General features: G+C 40.4%; 1 long non-coding RNA gene across 2 annotated transcripts in view; it reads right to left on the minus strand.

Moving 5' to 3' along the window:
* The window catches only part of LOC122798048, a 553,957-nt gene that overhangs the window by 208,949 nt on the left and 322,784 nt on the right, over window positions 1-22,224 (minus strand). For both annotated transcript variants that reach the window (XR_006364210.1, XR_006364209.1), the window contains exon 2: window positions 2,808-3,118. This is a non-coding gene — a long non-coding RNA (uncharacterized LOC122798048). The remainder of the gene's footprint in view (window positions 1-2,807; window positions 3,119-22,224) is intronic.

Consider the following 22,224-nt stretch of genomic DNA (forward strand, 5'->3'; position numbering starts at 1 on the left):
AACTCCAACTATTCTGTCTCATATTGCCTACTTAGAGGCGATCTCTGTTTTACTTACAAAGCCATATCTGACCCAGCTTTGTTACAAATGCTACATCTAAAGAAATCCCAATCCCTCCGCACCACACACTTCAGAGATCTCAACCTCATCACCACAATTAACAGAACATGCTGGAGGGACAGGTTCATAACCCACAGACTGCCCATGCTATGGAACAGACTTCCCATACATGTCAAGCAGAGTACCTCACTGACCCTCTTCAAGAGAAATCTTGAGTGGATAGGAAACAGAAAATTCACCATGGGGATAACACCAGTGACTCTACTCGACAGAGGCACTGGGAACTAATGGGTGGCTCCATGCCAGGGTAATTCTATGGCTAGGCTTGTAAAGGCCCCAGGGTCATTAGCCTAGTACACACCTATGAGCCATGCTATTATTATACACCTAACACAAAATACATTAACACAATGGACTTTGGAACAAACTACTTCCTCTAATGCTCTGAAGGTACATAGAAGAACAGTAGTATTTAAAATGAGTACACACAGAATTCAATTCGGTAATGTTCAAGTTCTGCATTTGTCTTGTCCAAAAATGCATCAATCTTTCTGTTCTGTTTTTAAAGCTATTTTGCAACCTTTCTGCAACAGCTAAAGGAAGCAACTTTCAAGAGTTTGGAGACAAGAACCCACCCTCCTTAAATTTTATACATTATTTCTTAGCAACCTTTTGTTTGGACACTGTCTCATTATTTCTTAGCTGTTTTCTTTCATTTGTACAGACTGCCTCTTTTTGTTTCATAAAGCCACAATAACCTAATGTGATTACAATGTAAGGCAAACAAAGTTTATAAATGGGAAATGCTCTAATTCTGCAGACAAACAGCTGAAAACAGCTTTTTACATTGTCATTTACCTTCTTAGTACACGGAACATTACAGTCCCGTGATTACTACAGAAACAGAAGTTGTTTGTTCCCATTAAATACGTTATGAAAACTAGGAATAAGAAGTCCAGTATCTTACTTTAAACTAAACATACAAGATATTCTATCATTGAAACAATAAGAGAAGCTCCAATTCTAAATTTAAAAAAGTTAAAAAGGGAACATTGCTATTTTTCTTTCTGACCTATTTTTGGCTATAGTCTACAAAGAAAAAAACTGCAGAAATGTGTCACTGAAATACAAGCTATGAGGCAGATTCCTTAAATGAATAACTTGATGTTTTGACAGCTAAAAGCAAAGAAAACCGCGGGATGAAATGCATCTGTAAACTTTTCTGCTATAAAATCTCCTTAAATTACCGCAAGGAGTAGTAGTTTTAAGTCTGCACTGTGTCAACTTCAGCACATATCTTACAAAAAAAACAAAAAAAACAAAATAGAGGAAACTTCTTGTGCTATTTGTAGCCTCACAACCTCACCCAACAAGAATATCACAATATATGACCCTATATATCTGTAGTATGCAACAGTACATTACTCTTGATGTGACTAAGGAAAGAGATGAGAACACCCTCTCTCTTTTCCCCATAATAATGCACTTGACAACAAGGTTTTAAATACTGGATATGCTACAGAAATTTGCTATGCAAAAGGACCAAATACAGGGCTTACTGTGCAAGACAGAAATGCTACTTTCTAATCTGCAAATTTAATACCATTTTCTCTCCCATATATACATACACACACACATACAGAAAAAAAAAAAAAATATATATATATATATATATATATATATATATATATATATATATATATATATATACACACACACACACACACACACACATTTATACATGCATCTTCTATATAATCAAATGGTACAAAGATTACACAAATTCAGTAAAAACTACAAGAAAAAGTCAGCCAAGGTGGAGTCTTTACTGTGTTAACACCTTAAACTTCCTATATACAAATGACCCTTTAAGGACATACCAGTGTTACAGTTAAATGACTTTTGAAAACAAATAAAACAAACTCCACTAGATGCAGACATAACTTTTTTGACTTCCTCAGTACAGCGTAAAATGGATTACTAGCTATACCTTAGAAACACAGGACTTAAAACCCAGCCTTATGTCAATTAATATTAAGGTGCATACAAAATATCCCAAGCATCCAAGCAAATGATAAAAAGGTTACACAGACAAGCCATTCAGTAAAAAAGAAAAAAAATGCAAGAAAGTCAGCCAAGCCAGTTTTCTCAGGGCAATAACTTAAAACCTCCTATAGTGGAGGCCTGTTGAATATATGAAACTAAGCCCTTAAGGATATACCAGTGTTTCAGTTGTAGGCTTCTGAATGCCCATGACTTTTTACTTTTTAAAGTCTTCATGGGTACAGGACAAGGCTGGATAACAGACAAGGATGAAAGCAGGGATGCTGGAGAGGTACAATATACAATGGACTTAAGGGTGGCCTAAATAGGCATACTGTCTCCTTCTGACACCAAATTTAACTTTCAGATAGTTGAGAAGGTCCTTGCCAAAAGTGTTTAACAAGAGAACATTTTATTCAATCTGGCACAGCTGACAGCAATTAATAGGCTATAAATGATCCAACTACAGGAAAAAAATAGCTAAAACAGAGATGTGGGTCCACTATCAACAGTGTAATGACAGTAAATAACTTGATATATGCAGGCCTGATACTTGTCTAGCCATTCCCTATAAGGCTTGCTAATGCCAGAATAGACAGTCCCTTTAAGTGGTATACTGCTACAACAGTGTTACCATGAATTAAAAGCCTCATTACAGATGTACATACAGAAGATTAAAACAGAAGAACGGCAATGTGACTTACCTTATAGCCTTTACTTAGAGTGAAATCCTTTTGTGTGGGAACATAATCCTCAAAATACTTCAAATTTTTGTACGTGACTGGCTTTGAACTTTCTGTGTTTGAATTAGAATATATGCAACTAAATGGAATGAATGCCTCATGCCCAGTTATGAAATCCAACTTTCCATTTAAATCACCATCTTGTTGAAGCAAAACAGATTAGGTAGTTGGCAAATACAGTGGCTGAAAAAATTTCTTCAAGATACAGACCACTATAATCTCTTATCTGAAGAGGAACCGTTTCAGTATGGAAGGAGACAGCTACAGACCACCTGCAACAAAGAAAACATTCTAAAATATGCTGCAAACTATTTCATATTATATATAACATGCATAAACATTCCACATCTACTGAAAACTATCCCTTAAATCATACAAACCTTCGAGAAAGAAAAGGGGTTAATAAATAATGGGTAGATTTAAGGAATGCATTAAACAAATTTGAAACGCTACCATTAAGAAAATATGCTTTAAAGAAACTTCAAGACAATAATTTTTATAACCTAAAGGCCATTATGTAGTATCTAAATATATGTAAAAGTGATAAAACAGCATAACACAATGAATGTTTACACAAAAAGAAATGCTTACAAAAAATAAAAAGAAGTTATGTTCTTACCATAACGTTCCATGTGAATTGTTCATCTCGCCTTTGTTCTTACGCATGGGTTCGGAGCCGATCCTCGGCTCCGAGACGGCCACTTCTACAGCTCTGCATTTTGAGAAAACTCGAGGCAGAGTCCTATCCCACAATCCCCTAGTGCTAACCCTCAGATCTAGTTTGCTAACACCAGAAGATAACAATGCGCCCCAGGCGCTAGCAGTAATTTAAAGATAAGGGGCAGCAATGCCCAAAAAAATACCTATGTAATGAGAAGAGTACCCTGACAACAGAAGCAGCCAGAGACTAACAGAAGGTGTTGAAGACAAGCTGAACTGGAATCCAAATCATCCCGTTATCCGAAAAAAAAAACATAGGCCGGGGGATGGAGGGTGGGTAGTAAGAGCAAAGGCGAGATGAACAATTCACATGGAACGTTATGGTAAGAACATAACTTCTTTATGTGAAATTGTTCAATCTCGCAGTTTGTTCTTACGCATGGGTAGCGTCCCTAGCTCCTTTACCCTGGGTGGCTCATGGGAGAACGTTCCTGAGGACCGTGGAACCAAAGGAGGCCATATCTTTGGAGTTCTTGTCCAACTTATAATGGAGAATGAAGGTATGAGGCTTCGCCCAGGTTGCTGCCGCACAAATAGTATCCAACGGCAAACGGGCTGCATGGGCTAGGGATGTGGCCATAGCCCTGGTAGAATGAGCCTTGGGTTAAAAAGGTAATTGTTGTTTCGTCTGTGAATAGATAAATTTAATACAATATGTTAGCCATTTAGACAAGGTAACTTTGGTAACCGCCATACCTTTTCTTTGGTCAGCAAAGGATATAAATAGCTGGTCTGATTTTCTGTCATCTTTTGTCCTTTGCAAATAAAACCTGAGTTGTCTGTGGACGTCTAGCTTATGCAGCATATATTCCAACTTGTTAGTGTGATCTTTGAAAAAGGTGGGAAGTTCGATGGATTGGTTAATATTTGAAAGTGAACAAACTTTTGGGCGAAAAGACGGATTGGTGCGTAATGTCACTCTATCCAAGTGGAAAATCAAGTAGGGAGGTCGAACAGATAGCGCGTGTAATTCTGAAATTCTACGAGCAGAGGTTATGGCCACCAAGAATAAAGTTTTCCATGACACGAACTTAAGAGAGGCTGTGGAGGCTGGTTCAAAAGGGGGTAACATTAACTGGGATAAAATTAGGTTAAGATTCCAAGGAGCAACTGGGTTACGAATGGAAGGACGGAGGTGAAAAGTGTCTTTCAGAAACGCCTTGCAAAGTCTGTGGGACATGATGGAAGAATTTTTGTCACCCACATGAAAGTTCGATATGGCCGCCAGTTGGACTCTAACTGTGGATGATGATGCTCCTTCTTCAAAGATCTTAGACAGAAACTCCAAAAGTTTGTGCACCGGTGCTTCTGTTGGATCTAATCCTTGTTGTAATGCCCAATAAGAAAAACGTTTCCACTTGCTCCGGTAAGTCTTTGTAGTGGATGGTTTAAGAGAGGAAACAATTCTACGTTTAACCGCAGGGGACAAAAGGTTTGACCTGGCTAGGATGGGAAGAGGAGCAGCCAAGCTGTCAATTTTAGGGCCTGCAGGGATGGATGAGGGGCTCCTGACGCATGGGTCAAAAGGTCTGGAACTGGGTCCAGAATCCATGGCTCCTCGATTTGATGGGCCTGAAGAAAGGGGAACCAGATCTGTCGAGGCCAGAATGGAGCTATTAGAATTATGGTCCTTTCCAGACGTTTGGCTTTCTGTAGAAACCTGGAGATTAACGGAATGAGTGGAAAAGCATGAAGGAGACCCAGGGGCCAATCGTGAACCAGTGAATCTCTGGGGACACTCCCTGGTGGAGGGAGAAGGGCAAAGTAGCTTCTGCATTTGGCATTCATCGGCGATGAAAAAAGGTCGCAGCAAGGCTGGCCCCACTTGCGGAATATCGCTTCCGCCACTTGAGATTTCAGAGACCACTCATGATGTAACAGGATGGCTCTGCTCAACCTGTCCGCAATTACGTTGGACGTCCCGGGAATGTGCGTTGATATCAGAAAGCGTCTGGTGGAGACAGCCCATTGCCAGATCCTGAGGGCCTCTCTGCATAGTGGATAAGATCTTGTTCCTCCCTGTTTGTTGATGTACCAGACCACTGACATGTTGTCTGTCTGGACTGCCACTGTTCCTTGAGGTAAGACGCCGTGAAAGTGTTGCAACGCTAGAAACACCGCTCTTAGCTCTAGGACATTGATGTGCAGTTTGCATTCTGTTCTGGACCATTGACCTTGGACCGTCTTTCCCTGGAACAAACCCCCCCCCACCCGATCAGGGAAGTGTCCGTGGTTATTGTCACTTTCGGGGTTGGCAGGGTAAAAGGTCGACCTTGTGTCAAGTCTTGAGATAGCATCCACCATCGTAGATCCTGCTTGCAAGCAGGATGTGATTAGAATTTCGTGTGACAACGGCAGGTGCTGATAGGACCACTGGGCGAACAGTAGCCACTGAAGGATCCTCATGTGCATTCTTCCTAGAGGGACTGCAACCAGTGCAGCTGACATTAATCCCAGGACTCTCAAAACCTGTTCTGCTGTAGCTTTTGTCTTTTGAAGGAGTACTGCAATATGCTCCCTTAGTTTTGAAACCCTTTCTGGTGGAAGTCTGACCGTGACCAAGGTAGTGTCCAGTTCTACCCCTATAAATGAGATACGCTGTGATGGCGATAAGGTAGATTTTTCGAAATTGACTGTAACGACAAGACGGGAACAAAGACTGATTGTGTAATCTCTTGCTTGGAGCAGATGATACTTGGTGGTGGCGGAGAGGAGCCAGTCGTCTAGATACGGAAACACCCGGAATCCTTGTTGTCTCAAGTGAGACACTACTACTGCCATACACTTGGTGAACACCCTGGGGGCTGAGGTGAGGCCAAATGTCAGAGCTCGAAACTGAAAATGACTGGCTCCTAGCCGGAAGTGCAGGAATCTCCTGGACGGTCTGGCCATTTTTATATGGTAGTACGCGTCCTTGAGATCTATAGAGCACATCCAGTCTCCTTCCTGCAGAAAAGGAAGGACTGACTGTAGCGTGACCATCCAAAACTTCTCCTTCACAATGAAGGTGTTTAGTTTGCTGAGATCCAGAATTGGTCTCCAGTTCCTTGTTTTCTTTGGAACTAAAAAGAACCTTGAGTAAGTTCCGGATCCTATTTGGTCTGCCAGGACTGCTTGGATGGCTCTTTTCCTGAGCAGCTTCTGGATCTCTAAGGCTGCCTGATCCCGCAGATTGGGTGGAACGTCTGGGAATCTTTTGGTGGTAGGGGGAACGTTTATGAATTTTATGTCGTAACCTCTGGTAATTATAGTTTGTACCCACGCATCTGAGGTTAAATTTCGCCAGGCCAGCGGGTACAAAGTTAAGCGTCCCCCTACTGCCTCCAGAGCAGGACAGTCGGGCCTCCTCTCAGGAGTGCTGGAAGGGCTTGCCAGAGAAAGTATCTCTGTCGCCCTGGTTTTGCGGACCCCCTCTGCCTTTGGTCGGCGTCTTCCATTCCTTCCCCCTCCTCTGCCTCTGGAAGGGGCATTATCACTCTGTGTGGACTGAAAGGAACCCTGTGTCTTACGGAACCACATCTTTCCGCCTCTTTGCCCTTTGGGGTATGGTCTGGAAGGGGCGGAAAAATGGACTCCTACAGCAGATAGGGTCTTCCCTTCTTGCTCACACCTAGTGAGGGTCTCCTTTACTTTGGGGCCAAAAAGAGAGGCACCATCAAACGGGACGTTAGTAAAGGAAGACTTGAAGGATTCCGCAAAGGAGCACAGCCGCAGCCAGGATTGTCTCCTAAGAGCAATCGCTGAAGCTGCCACTCTACTCGCACCTTCGGCCGCATATGAAATGAGCCTCATGGAGGAGTTGACTACAGAGTTAAGGGTATTAAGTTGTGCTGTCACTTTCTCGGTAACAGCAGCATCTGTACGACACTGGAGAGTATCTCAGAGTTCCTTGAGGAGATCCCTCTGTAAACGCGTAAAATGCGTCAAGTAGTTCAGCGATCGCATGGAAAAAGTCGCAGAACTGAAAACGCACTTCCCATATCTGTCCATCGTCCTAGAATCTTTATTAGGAGGATGGACAGCGGAAGAGGACTCTGACATGTCCTTCTTAGTGGCTGCCGCCACCACCATAGTATCCACTGGAACACCCTTGGTAAGAAAACCCTTGTCCTGGGGGGCTGTTATAAACTTATTCGGCCTGCGGGGAACTGGTTCCACCATGTCAGGTGTCTCCCAAGCCCTACGAGCTATCAGGTCCATAAGTTCGTCAAAGGGAGGGGTCACCCAGGAGGTAGAAGGTAGAGCCCCGAATGCCTTCAGCAATACTGATTCATCCACAGAAGGGTTAAGTGGCTGCCAATCTCCCCTCTGTTTTAGGATCTCCAGGATGTCCGCAAAGGAGACATCCTCCGAGGGGGACCGTGGGGACCCTTCTGCTTCATCTAAATCTGTATCTGATGTAAGAGATTCCTGTGGGGAATCTATGTGCCTCCTCTTGCACAGTCTTTTCCTTGGTACTTCTTCAGATGGGGCTTCTGGAGAAGCGTCCGAGGAACCGGGAGCACCCTCTGGGGGCAACTGAGGCATTGGGTCTCGACGCTTCGTAGGAGCAGAGGATACAGAAATCGAACGTGGTCCCTTAGGGGGAGGAGAAGAAGAATCCGATGAGATGTGTCTGTTTCGACAAGACCTTCCTCATGGCGTCGAAGGCACTGGTACCCGGATCTGAAGACCTTCCTGGTTTCGAGAAACCAGGAACAATCCCCGAGACCGGGGGTCCGGGCTCCGACCCAGAGGACGGTGCCGAACTAATCTGAGCCGAGGCTCATAGGGGGAGAGTCGGTACCAACATCTCGGTTCGACTGTCCGCCTCGGAACCAAGGAACGATAGTCGGCTCCGGGACCCCTTGATCCGTTCCGAGGGCGTCGAGGTCAACGGTACCGAAGGCATGGCTGTAGGCTTCGGTATCGATGGTTCTATCATCATCGGAACTTCGACTCTCGGCTCCAAAGACTCGACAGGTCTCGGAGGAGGAGCAGTAGATGACCCAGGGAGGTCTTCGAGTTTCGAAACCAGCTGGGACGAAACTTCGATCAATTTGGAAAGGGCCGAGTTCTCCATTAACTTCTGTATCACTCTATCCACATCCGAATCAGATAAGGGGGTCGAAGGGGCCGAAGTCGTCACCAAGTGAAGGATCGATGGCGGCGGAACCTCCGAGACCGGCTCCAAGACCGGAGTCTCGATCAAAGATATATATTCGACAGCCGACTCCGAAGTCTGTGGAGCCGGTGTCCGAATCTTAATAGAGGTGCTCGGAGCCGATGACTTTGGCTCCGACACTCTCGAAGACTTGGACCCCTTCGAAGACTTGGATACCAATTCAGCCTTGTCAAGGGCCTCCTGAAATTCGGGCTTTAATAAACCCCTGTCTACTAACTTCCTGCGTCTCTCCATCATGACCCTCCCACTGAAGGAATGACAAATAGAGCAGTCCTCCTGTAAGTGGAGAGGGCCAAGACAGTAGACGCAGGAATAGTAGTTATCCGTGATGGACATTTTCTGTCCGCATAGACATTTCTTAAAGCCTGATTTTTGTTAAAATATCTATACTAATAAAGGTATGTTATAGAAAAACTTCGAAAAATAGAAAACGTTTACTGGCCCGAGCTTCTACGATGCATCTGCTGCCGCGGCAAACTAGATCTGAGGGTTAGCACTAGGGGATTGTGGGATAGGACTGTGCCTCGAGCTTTCTCAAAATGCAGAGCTGTAGAAGTGGCAGTCTCGGAGCCGAGGATTGGCTCCGAACCCATGAGTAAGAACAAACGGCGAGATTGAACAATTTCACATTAATGGTTACAAACTAAAGTAGAAAAAAACCTCAAACATAACAAGTACAATATACATACTATACATGTGAGGAACCAAGACTGTTATACACCAAACATTTAAACTGCTGGGACTAGCGCTAAATACAAAGACAGAATGGCCAAAAGAATGGACTTACATATACAAAGTCCAAGATGCCATTTTTCAGAATATTTCATTTTCTCCGAGCTATGACGATCTTGGAGTTGGTATACAGAAGGTTTAAGGAGAAGAACAATGTTTGAAATTCACTCTTCTCCAGGGTTTCAGTCTTTTTTTTGTCCCCTGCACTTGGAATTTCAAGTGCCGACATTTCAATAAGGAGTCCTGTTATACTTAAAATTAAACCCACCCCCACCTGATTTTTAAACATTCTATTAATTTTTGTAAACACACACAACTTTGTAATGTGCTTCTTACTGTCTCTTATTGTGCAAATCATACCTGAAAAGGGTCACAGGCCAGAGAAGTCGCTCTCTTCAGTAACTCTATCCTTTTGGTGAAAGTGGTTGTAGAATGATGCTGTCATCACAACTGAGGGAAAATATTAAGAGGAAAAAAAGAAATAAAGGGTCACCTAGTCCATGTGTAGCCTGTGGACAAGCAGCAGTCATCTCCTGAAGAAAGTAATCATCAGTTATGGAGCCTTGAAAACAGTTCTATTTAATGCTCTGGAAGCTATGCAGCAACAGGTCAAAGTGGTCTCAGGTTTGCTTAATCACTATGTAAAGCAGCCAATGACACCGGGGGATAATTCCAGAGTTTTTCTAAAATAAGGGAATAAATCAATGCTACCACCACAGCAGAAAGTGACACATATAAGGAATAAGTTGATGGAGTTGAATACCCAAACTATGCGCACACAGCAGAAATTAGTCAAAATGGAAGCCAGAGCAAGGAAGTGTAATCTGTGGCTCAATGACATTTCGGAAGGTGAAAATGATATGACTATCTAGAATTTGTGAAAACAAGCATGGTACAATGAAATGGCTTCTAAGAGAGACTGTTCGGTATTGAAAAGGCCTACAGATTGCAGCCATCTGTGGCACACAAGGTTTATCATCAACAGAGACCAAATTTGGTTCAATTTATCACCTGGTATGAAAACAGAAGGTTTTTGTCAACATTATGGAAGCCTGGAAAAAGAAAATGGTGAAAAGGAGGTCAGCATTGCTGGATCATAACTTCTTGAACACTACTATGCATCAGATATCTATCTTTGAATGTGTTTAAATAAGGAAAATAACATAAATTAATTTACAAGCTACAAATCCCCAGCAGTGCCAAAAGCATGTTTTTTTTTTTTTCTTCAATACGAAATGCAGCTGTTTATTTACCCTGGCTCAATCCACGATAGAGAGAGTTAAGGGCAATCGAAGGAAAGAACTCTAAATGGCCAATTGAAGGGGTTTTGGACATTAAATATATTAGCTGAAAGAGAAACGACTCATGCGCAGCTAACAATAATACAAAAGTGCTTCAATGATGAACCTGAGAGGTGAAACTTACTTGAACTGGGACAACATACAAGACTATGATTTGCTGTTTTAAAATGAACTGTGAGCAAGAGAGTGGTAATTGTTTTAGCATCAACACATTTTAACCTGTAAAATGAGTTTTTATAAATTAATAGAAAAAAGACAACAAACCATACATTTTAATTTTTTGATAATTCATTTACCTCAACTTTACATACATTACTCAACTCCTGTCTTCCCCTAGACCTCACTCCTCCTCCTGAACATTATTCATCAAAGATTGTTCCCATAAACTCCATTTCCTTCTAAGAAATGTGTTCCTTTCCTTTTCCAAAGGTCCCACCTCTAGTTCTTTTACTGGATTACAATATTCAATACTTCAATTACAGTTGGTCAAGATTTTGATTTCCACTTTCAATAACTGCTTTTTTGACAGTAATTATAATTAAATTTAGTAAGTCCTTACCATAGCTAGGAAATTCAGATCCTATATACCATCTGAAAAGAATTATTTACTTATTCACAACCATTTATCCTCCCAAAATTCCTAAGTATTCTGCAGGGAATACTTTAGATGCAACAAAAATCCATGCCAGCATAATACTCCTCCCCTGCCAATAACCCCCATCACAAATCTGTCATCACTGTACTGCTTCTTCTCTTCCTACTTTAGCCTGTATCACAATCAATAGTATTCCCCTTTCTTTCATCCCTGATATTCTGCTACATGTCCATTATGAAATCCTTTTATCAAATTGACATACTCATTTCTATTCAAATAAGCCTCCTGCAACATTGCTACTTGTGCACTACACTTAATATAATTCAGTGTTCTCTGTCTTCTGCCTATACCTGCAAGGTCATTTAAATCCCAGGTTAACTTTTTATCAGAAAGGCTGTCTGCTTTGTCAGTGTTGTTATTCCAACACAGTATACATGACAGCTCATTTGAATACATTTCCATCCTGCAGCTTATAAGCACAGACACTAATTTTTGGCAGGCTGATCTTGTAATGAAGTTGCTTCTCATTTCTATTCCAACCAATGTCACAGTTTCCCAGACTTTTCAGTCCAATAAAAAAACACAAGAAATAAAACTTTACAAATCCTCACCCCTTTTAACCCATGGCAAATACATGAACTATATACACATTCCAAACAAAGAAGTTTACCCCTCCAAACAGGAGCACTTGTCCCAAACTGATGGCTGCAACCACAGACATTACCTATTCTAAAGCTGGTGTTAACCATGCTAAAAGCAGTTGTTAGAGCCTACATTCCTACTTATACAGCCTATCTGTTCTTATCTCTATTCCCCTCCCAGATGCGAAAAACAACTCACGTTTTCAGTAAACATTAACTTTCAGACTTGAGAAAAAGTGTACTGGCTACCCTTAAATAAAGAGATTAAATCGTGCATTTAAATACCAACTCTGCTAGGGAGGCAATGGCTTGTGTAACTATTCATTTCCCAGTTTCAATCCATTTATTTTCACTGAAATGCCAATTTTCCATTAAAAGTTATTTTGTTCCTTGTAAATTTCAACCAGAACACACTGTTCAGACCTTTTATGATTAATTGCTTGCACCTACAAATATTTAATACCTTTCTATTGTGTCACAGTTGCGAGATAAGCATCTCTTTCGCTAGTATAACTGCATCTTTTTTAATATACATCTTGTCTGCTTTCTCATGGCCAGATTTGGAAAATACATATGATGTATACACAGAGTTAACAAATCCTGCTGTGGAACACCACACTCCAGTTGCTAAAAAAAATCTCTGGTTCTCTTTGTATGCTCAGACTCTAATGCTACTATTTGTAGCAACAGTTCTTGAGAAGTCTTATGTTCAGCTAGTCTGTGCTTTTATTTCAACCACTTATTTTTATTGTTTTATCAGCTCATCTGGTTAGTTAAAATGTCACCTATTTTTCCCCAGACATTTAACTTTAGATATTCCTCCAATGTGTGAATCACTGTATACACCTCTGAGTGCACTTGATTTATTTTCTTCTAAAATTACTGGATGCCATCGCATGCACTAAAGTTGAAACCTGAATTGTGTTTTGCTAAACAGCTCCAGCATTCTTTCTAACCAGAGACTTCTCTTCTCCTTTCTTATTTTTCACTTAATTTCTCCAAACTTCTTTGTTGACATCTAGGCAATGTAATTACTCGCTGTTAACTGAATTTTATCCAAACTGATGCTGTTTACTGGCTTTTTAAACACATTCTCAAGTTTTCTCATCTCTTAATGCAAGCCATACTGGAAGCCTTCCTTGGCCATAAACTTAAACTATGAATATATTTTCTAGTAGTCTCCCCAAGGTTGTAAATGGTGTAAACGCACAGCAACAGACCAAGAACTTACTACAATAAGAAACGGCATATTTAGGACTAAAGATTTAGTCACGAGTGCAAACAGACACACAGGTAAACCACTGATCAAAGTCTGGGTCTGATGAGTCCTGTTTTACCAATGAAAAAAACAGATTTAAAAATAATCTGGAGCCAGTCCTGATAGTGGACAGGCTTGTAGTTTTTATTAAAAAGATGTTCCTAACCATGCTTAGAATCAAACAGGATGCAGGGACACACCACACTGAATTACTAAGGTTTAATTTTGCATGTTTATTATTACCAAATAATTACACAGCAAATGTGCCATTAATGAATGAAAGTACTATAGTAACAAAACCCAAGCCTGTCAAGTACATTGCTTCATCACAGCCAACAGATAGGCTGAACACCAAAGGACACCTCTTATAAAGAAGGAAAAGCTACTCCCATTGTCTGGGATGGCAGGAGCAGGACTGGAGCTGCAATCTTCACCAAGGCAGCCAAAAATTGTCTTCTTCCTGAATTAGGTAATGCTACAAAAGCCAGTGCCTAAAAGGATTTCAGAGATTTTGACAGCTTCATAAAAATCTTGAAAATAAGGCAATGTCTTGTCTGTTCTGGTGGCTAAGAAGAATAAAGCCCTGACTACAGCCCAGATGACTCAGCCCTGGTTAGCAGACTGGGCACTTGGTGGAGGCAGGGAAGATGGACTTACCCCCATAAGGCATATTGGTGGTGTTGATTTCTCTGATGGAGACTGAGGAAACAACAAGCATGTGTACTGCATTTGGGTGAGCAGGGAAGTCCTGCTGAACGTAACTGCCTTGCAAAAGTGAGAGATGGAGCGGTGTTGACGCCCAGTTACTCAAATCACCCAGAAGATATAAAAAAATACAGCTACAGTTACTGAGCACCTCTCCCAGTTGTGTCTCCCAGAGTACTACTGTAACTACAATTAAGAAGCATTTGATGGATTACACCTCTTACTGTGGGAACAACTGTTGGCACATTCTTTTGCTGATAGGTAAAGTCAGCAACAGAAAATGGCAAAGGCTGTGAGAACAGGAAAGACAACAAGAAGATGAAGTTAAACAAGTGAAAAAGGTGAAGGGAGATATCAGGAGGTAGGGTAGTTGGGGTGGAAGCCTCTTTATTAGCTCACTTAAGTGTGAGATTTTCACACACTGCCTCAGGCTCCCCAGCATATCCTTTCTGCAGTTCAAATCCTTAGCAAGTTCTACTATAGTGTTAGCTTGTGAGTTTCACATTGGGAATATTTATTTGCTGCAGCCATCTTGGCTACTGAACATGTTATTTCCATCTCTCACTTTGTTTTACAAGTGTTTCTCAGCCTAATTTATCTGCTGACTTATATTCACCTAGTCAGTCAGTGAATACTGGGGATTCCATGAGTTCCACGTTCATGTAGTAGTAGATGCAATCTTCAGAATCACACTTCTGGATTACATCCTTAGTCTTCATCTGTCATGTGCATACCCATATGTTAGCATAGATAGCCCCTTACATACGTACAATTAGTGGTTTCATTGCGTTCTTTCTGCCATTTCAGTTGTATGCATGATGGTTGTGCCCAAATTTCCACAAAGACTCTCCTTTGAAATGGACTGGGAAGTGGGATATTCGCTGTCTGCTATCAGATCCTATAGCAGACTCTGTAGCTGGCTAAAAGTCAAGATCCATCTTCCAAATACCCCAGTACATATATTTGATGTAAGCAGTATACAGAAGGAATGTATCTTCTACCCACTGAGATCATCTACCAGGTTGACTTATAGGGAGTGTCTAATCCACCCCCTACCTTTCACATTCGCTCATCATTTTGTAAGTAAACAGTGTCATAGGTAATGGAGGTTGATTTCTATCATACAGCCTCCACAGATGTATAGATTACTTGAGTGTCTAGAGCATTGAATCAACAGTTACTTTCCCCAAGTAATCCAAGTAGGTAAAAATGTTCAGGAATGTTTTAGTGACAACTATTTTTCTGTGGGAACAAAGTCCCTCACACTCTTCACACAGAACAGTGCTCCTGTAATGCTCATAAATTTCATAATTAAGTGAGGGATAACAGTTTGTCAGGGCAGGAAGAAAAACCCTGGTGTTGTGCTCTTGGTTTGCTGGATAAATTTTCGTCTGATTAGCCACTTACCATATTCAGATGCACTGTGTTTGAAATGTATTACTCCAATAACTTGAATGCTTTGACAAGTACAAAAAAAAAAAAAAAAGTTAAATGCTGATGCTGCATCAGTTGTGAAGGGTTGGGCTTACTACATGCAATTCACAATTTTACTTTTTACCATACTAATAACTGTAGTCACTATGGATAGCTAAAACAGAAGTACTAGCAAATCAAAACAACCTGGTAAACAAGCTAACATCTGCACATATGGTTGCCTATCCACCCCTTATTACTATTTAATTTTGTGTCGCTTTGTCACACTTAGTTTTGTACACTTGCATTTTTGAGTAGCATCCTACAAACCTAATGGAAGTGGAACGAGTTATATGCTAATTCCATATTCAAATGTTTAATAATTAGGTGTCCAATTCTTTTGGCCAGATGTCCCTACTTTTCAACAACCTTTGTACAAACTTCCGATGGCAACAAGTTGAGAGGTATGCAGTTAAGAGCACTTAATCACTTAAATGCATATCAGAACTTTCAACCCTTCCCAGCTAAATAATCGACCAATCTGTATAGCAGAAAGCAATAGACCCCCCAGCAGAAGCATAGACGACCGAAAAGACAAGCACATGTAAAAATATCTGAAAGTCCGTTTTTAACATAGCTTGAATGATACATAAATTGTGAGTCACCACCCATACTTAGCTCCATGTATAATGGCACACAATGTCTGCATGTGTTTGTGTGTGCATATGAACAAATGAAAGAGAAAGATGGTACATTCCAAAATGATTGCATACACATTTAATGTACACACACAGAAATAGAGCTAGATATGAAACTAAGAGTAACAGAAAGATCTTGATAGATGACTCCAGCAACAGCAATATATCATAACGTGTCATTAGCACTGCTGCAAAAGATACCTTAAAGGTCAGTATCCTCATTCAGCAGAATCATAAACAAGTCAGAGCAGCTGCTGCAATGACATTTAGGACACAAAAGTCCACTCCTACACAACACTGTCAAGAGAAATAGAAAATGGGCAAGCTCCATTACACTGGAGAAATTAAAACTTAAGGCACTGCACAGACAAATATATAAAGCAATGACTTCTAATTCATAAGGGAGTGTCTGCACGTGAACTAAGGGAAAAACACCATATAAAAAGCATCAGGCTGCATAAATAACTGAATAGAGGCTTTCTTTCAATTAAGTTGAATGTTTTTACAGGAATACTTGTGATCAAAAACAAAATTTTACAGATAATGAACAGCTTTGACTATACGTAGGTAATAAAAATAAAAGTGAAAAAGCAAAAAGCCTAAAATGTCCCTGTCAGTTCCTAATATATGATTAGCAATGCAACCAGCAGCTTACTCTTTACATGATCTGGTATTCAAACCATATGAGGCTTGTTACTGAAATGATATGTCTAGTACAGAACCTGACACCTAAACAGGCTCAGATGCTAGTGTTTTACTAAGACAAGGATACGGACATCAATATGCCTTTCTAAAATACCCAGAGTTGAGGGAGAAGGAAATAAACACCGAAAAGCATCTTGGAAAACCAAACAAGGCTGAGCGGTGTGATGCCCACAGCTCAGACTGCTTGATCAATGTAATTCACTATTATGATGCACTTCTGACGGAAAGATGCTAACAGAGAAATAGTACATTCATACCCAAACATGGGTGGCGAGACCACTTATAAAATAACTACAGAAAATACAACAAAACGAAGGGAAAGTTAAGACAAACAAGATTCATATGATGGTATTTATAACAAATTAACACAGAGGAAGATAGAAAACGTGAAAGCAGCACAGTGGTGCAAAGGTTAGCATTGCTGATTCACAGCACTTACTTTACCAGTTCAATTCTTGGCTGGGGCTTTTGTTGAGTGGTGGTCACATATCCTTTATGTCCACATGGGTACTCCAAATGTTCTACAGATAAAGTGACATTACTCCAAATTACCAATAGGTGTATGGGCTATGTGAAAAGTAAGGGCAATCATCCTAGAAAAGCCTGGGACGTCATACTGAATAGTTCTCCTGCCTTGCACTAAATAAGATATTAAAGATAGGCTTCAGCTGTCACAATCTTGAACTGGATTATGCAGGCAACCACAGAATCAATGAATGAAAGATACTCAAACCAATCTCCAGCATCTCAAGTAGTGAATGTGGAGGCCCAGGAACCACACAAACCAAAGTCCAAACCACAAATCTAATTTATTGACAGCAAAAATAGACCAAATGCAGTAAAGCACTTTCATCTTTAGCAAAGACTTCTACAGAACTCTGAAGTTTGGACTTTGGTTTGTGTGGTTCCTGGGCCTCTACCTTCACTACTTGTGGTTCTTGGTTCTTTTCTTCAATCTCCAGCACCTGTTGCAAAGGTAAGATTAGAAAATTTTGGAAAATCACTAAGACAGGCTTGATGTGACAACACACAGCAGCTTAAAGAACAAGTGATTTACCTTCCAATAATGGCACACAATAGCCTAATAATGCAATTTGACACTTTGAACCTAAAAAATTGGAACTGCCCTATCTGTAATTACTTGAAAAGCAACTCAAGAGTAGGGGAGACAAGACTATGGGTAGACTGTAATAACTTGGCAGCCACTCACAGAAAAAGGAATGCCCTTGTGCTAGTAATATGACTATTCAAAATGAAGAAGCTGGAATGTCATCTTAAATACCTGGCTTCCTCTAAAGCCCCCCCCCCCCCCAACTTTAGAGCAAAGGTACGATAAATATATTTATAGGCTAGATACTGTTTCTTATTTTTCTGAAAAAGGTACAGTAATGTTTTGATATGGAACTTTTGATTTAATTTAATGGCAACCACATGATTATTCTTGTTAGCTAAGAAAGCCATTTTGTCTATTAAAATGGTTCAAGTTTTATTTTCTTTTTCCTGTCTTGTAAATGCAAATACAATTGTGTCTTTCGGCTTTTCCCGGTTAGGGGTCGGCACAGCGGAACTCCAGTCCGCTACTGATTGGCAGTTGATTTTTACGTACCGGCTTGCCAGGCCTGACGCACAACCTTCAACAAAGGTACACCCATTCACGTATGTCTCCACGCAGAAGACGCTCTAGCTGACAATCGAACCGGACAGAGTCTTACTGTGAGGCGACAACGCTACCGCAGCACCACCAATGCAAATGCAATACTTCAACTAAATAATGCAAATAGACACAAATATGTTCATCTGCCTTCAATGATACAAATTATATGCGGACATGAAATTCTGCAGAGTAAAGATGTGGCAATATCTTTAGGGCCAGAGTTTTACTTTCATTTTACTGAAAAAGTTAAGGGGATGTTTACTTACTGAAATTTGATTACCAGGAAAGTCCAACTGAGTAGAAGCTCATTTTCAGTGGAAGCCCGGGGAGAAAAGCTCCAAATTATTAGAAAACATTTTAACAATAATAATTTTACAATCTTCAAAAATAAAACAAAAAACATCTGCAGTTTAAATAATTATAACAAATTAGCCATAATATAAAAACATTGGTTAAGAATCGATACAAGGTATATGACAATCATTTAATATTTAGATAACAGTTTGTAGAGAAATTAAAGGTACATTAGTCTAATATAAACAGGAACTGCAATATCAAGTGAGGGAAAAACAGACTTATGGTATATTTAAAGAGAAAGTCAGGGAATTAGATAGCAGTAAGGAAGTAAGTGAAGGAGGGAGAGTAAGGAGGTATAAGGAATGAAAAGGTACTTGTTCACATTTAGGGATATAGTTTATCCTGGCTTTGAGCAAGAACAGAGCCAAATTTTAGCTAGGAAGTCTTTCATAATGGTTTTGAAAGACTGGAAGAAGGGTATAGACCTGATGGATACAGGTAAGGAGTTCCAGGGCTTAGCAACCTCGTACAAGTACAGACAATGCCCAGTAGATTTGCTAGGGTTGTAGATAGAAGTTTTTGGTCACTTGATCATAATAACTGACTGCTGACTGGAAACATAGTTGTGTAGAATGTTTTTTTTTAGTGCTGGACAGGCAGAAGGATACTGGATAATTTTACAGGTGGTAGGAATTTGTGTATATGTTAGTTGATGTGGCAATTCTAACCAATTTAGGCTTTTCAGTGCTATACGTTGATGGGTTCTAAAAGGGTTCTGGGCTACAAATTTAGCAACTTTGTTATAGCATTGTTCAAGTTTCAATTTTAGTAAAGCCTAGAAGGCAGTAAGGATGGGAGTGCCATAAAGAAGAGTGGAGAGGAGAAAAGTACTGGCAAGTGTAGTTTCAGTTGTGTCAGTGAGAAAATTTTTGGCTCTGTAAAGCATCCCTAGTTTTGATGAGTTTTTCTTGTATAATTTTTTATATGCAGGTCGAATGTAAGATTATCATCCACTATCACCCTAATAGTTTGCTAAGAGAAGTGACTTAAATGGTTGCATTATAAAGAGAGGACTTGTTTTTTTTCATGAGAGAGGGACTTGGGGGGGGGGGGATTAGTAGTTTGGTCTTTTTTGGGTTGAGTAAGAGTTGTCAGTTATAAAGCCATGTTTCGGTGGCTATTAAAGCTTCCTGAATAATTGTTTGGCAGTGTACCATGTTGTCAGATATGCATATGAGAGTGGAATCCTCTAAGTACTGCATGAGGGTGGCCTGTTGTGTGGAAATACAGAGGGTGATGCGAAAATGTTAAGCAGGAGGGGACCAAGGATAAAGCCTTTTGGTACACTGGTGGTGACTGTAAGGTAAGGAGAAAGCATGGAGTGCCATTTTACTGATACCTTCTAGACAGGCAGCTTTTGAACCACAGAAGGATGGTCACAGAGACCTAGTGAGAATAGATGAAGTAGAAGCTTACTGTAACAAATTGTGTTGAAGGCTTTAGAAAAGTTTAGAAATAAGGAAGAGGTTACCTTTGCCATTGTCTCTAGCATTAGTGACAGTATCTACATAGGTTAAAAGGGCAGTGTTGGTACTATGGGAAGGATGGAAGCCATGCTGTACAGGGGATGTTATGATTTGGAAGTCTGAGATGAACTCGGACACTTATTTTTATTTAGCATGGAGAAGCCATTGTCTTTATTATGCTTTTTGCTGTTTAACTTGTTATAATTTAGAATGTTAAAAATATGTAAGGTAAGGGGTGGGGGTGGAGAAATGCTGTTCGCTAATGGTCGACTGGGTAGAAAAGGAAAAGCAAGCATAAAAAGAATTTGGGGAAGAAGCCAAGTTGGGGGATTTATGGAGAATAATGGAAAAGGTGAATGCGGGCAAAAGACTTTATAGTGAGGTCCGGGACCTTAAGCTCTCTCCTTGGAGTAAGAGAAACTGTGCATAATTTTAAATGACGATATTGTATAGTTATGTCACTATTGTTTTGTATGGGGGCATTTGTAAAAGTTTTAGAAATATTTAAATATGCTAGACACATTAGTAAGATGGGCTATGTAAAAACAGATTTACATGATTCTGAAGGTGACTGGGGATATGGGGGGATGAAGAACAAGCAGTCATCCTAGTTTTGATGGCTGGGGAAAGTATAATATGAATTAAAATACTATTTTTATAACATTACTGGCATGAAACATAAATGGGACTTTCACCCCTACACACACACACACACACACACACACACACACACACACACACACACACACACACACACAGATTTGTAAAAGAAGTATAATCCTGAAGTTACAGCATTTCAGGAAATACATCCGAGTCAGGACTAAACATGTGAAGCTATCAATAAATGGCTATACAATGATAGAACTGTAAAGGTGTAGTGGTGCCCACAGGAGAAAGGACAAAGGTTACCACATTAATGTCAAAACTTTGCCCATTGGAAGTGATGGAGGTTCTTAAGCATACTTGGGGTAGATTTGTAGGGCTGAAAGGGTAATGGCATAACTTTGTTAAACCAGTGTCATTTCATATCATGTTCAAAGGTTTTCATCAAGGACTAACACTATTTATGGGTGACTGGAATATGATAATATCATACCTAAATATCGACAGTGGATTTAAGGGGACTAAGTTAACATCTCAGGAGAAACATTCTGGAACACAATGAAAAACATTTGGACTAACAGATACATACTGCCTTTGAGGGATGATGGCAAGGCTGGACAATTCTACACATTTAGTTTAGAGCCTTCCTTAAATCTCAATGGCTGTGTACATGTACTAAACCAGATTGATACCCCCCTCCTCTTGCTAAACCACATTTAAACCTACCTCAACAATTATATCTATTCATATTTCCTTCACTTTTTATTCAGGAAGCATTACAATTATTCTAGTTTGATCCATATTTTTCTATCCCTACCTGAACTACTACATAATCCAAACTAGCCTTTTAGAGATTCATATTATCCCAAAAACAACTGAGTATTTATGAAAAAAGTTATGTACTCACCATAACGTTCCATCTGAGTGGGTAACTTCATTTGTCAGCAACCTGTGGGTATCGGATCTGACCTGGATCCGAGCCAGCAGCTTTCCAAGCTAAAGATCCGAGCTACAAGCTCCTCCCCCTTACCCATAATACCCTGCTACCTCCTTCCAGCCCTCAGACCGCATTTGCCCATTATACAATTTCACCAAGACAAAACACAACCTAAAACAACATCCTAAACTAGCGAATACCAACAGGCTGAATCATTGTAGGATTCAGATAACCAAAGGACCAGGTTAGGGGGAAGGGAAGTTACCTACTCAGATGGAACGTTATGGTGAGTACATAACTTCTTTATCTGAAGTAGTTAACTTCATTTGATCAGCAACATGTGGGACAGAGTCCCCAGCTACCAAACACTTGGGAGGTCCTTAAGGAAGGATATTCCGTAGCACTGCAGAGCCAAAAGCTGCCCTTCCT

The sequence above is a fragment of the Protopterus annectens genome, chromosome 3.part1 (genome assembly GCF_019279795.1).
Source record: "Protopterus annectens isolate FY-2018-M chromosome 3.part1, PAN1.0, whole genome shotgun sequence".
Lineage (NCBI taxonomy): Eukaryota > Metazoa > Chordata > Ceratodontiformes > Protopteridae > Protopterus > Protopterus annectens.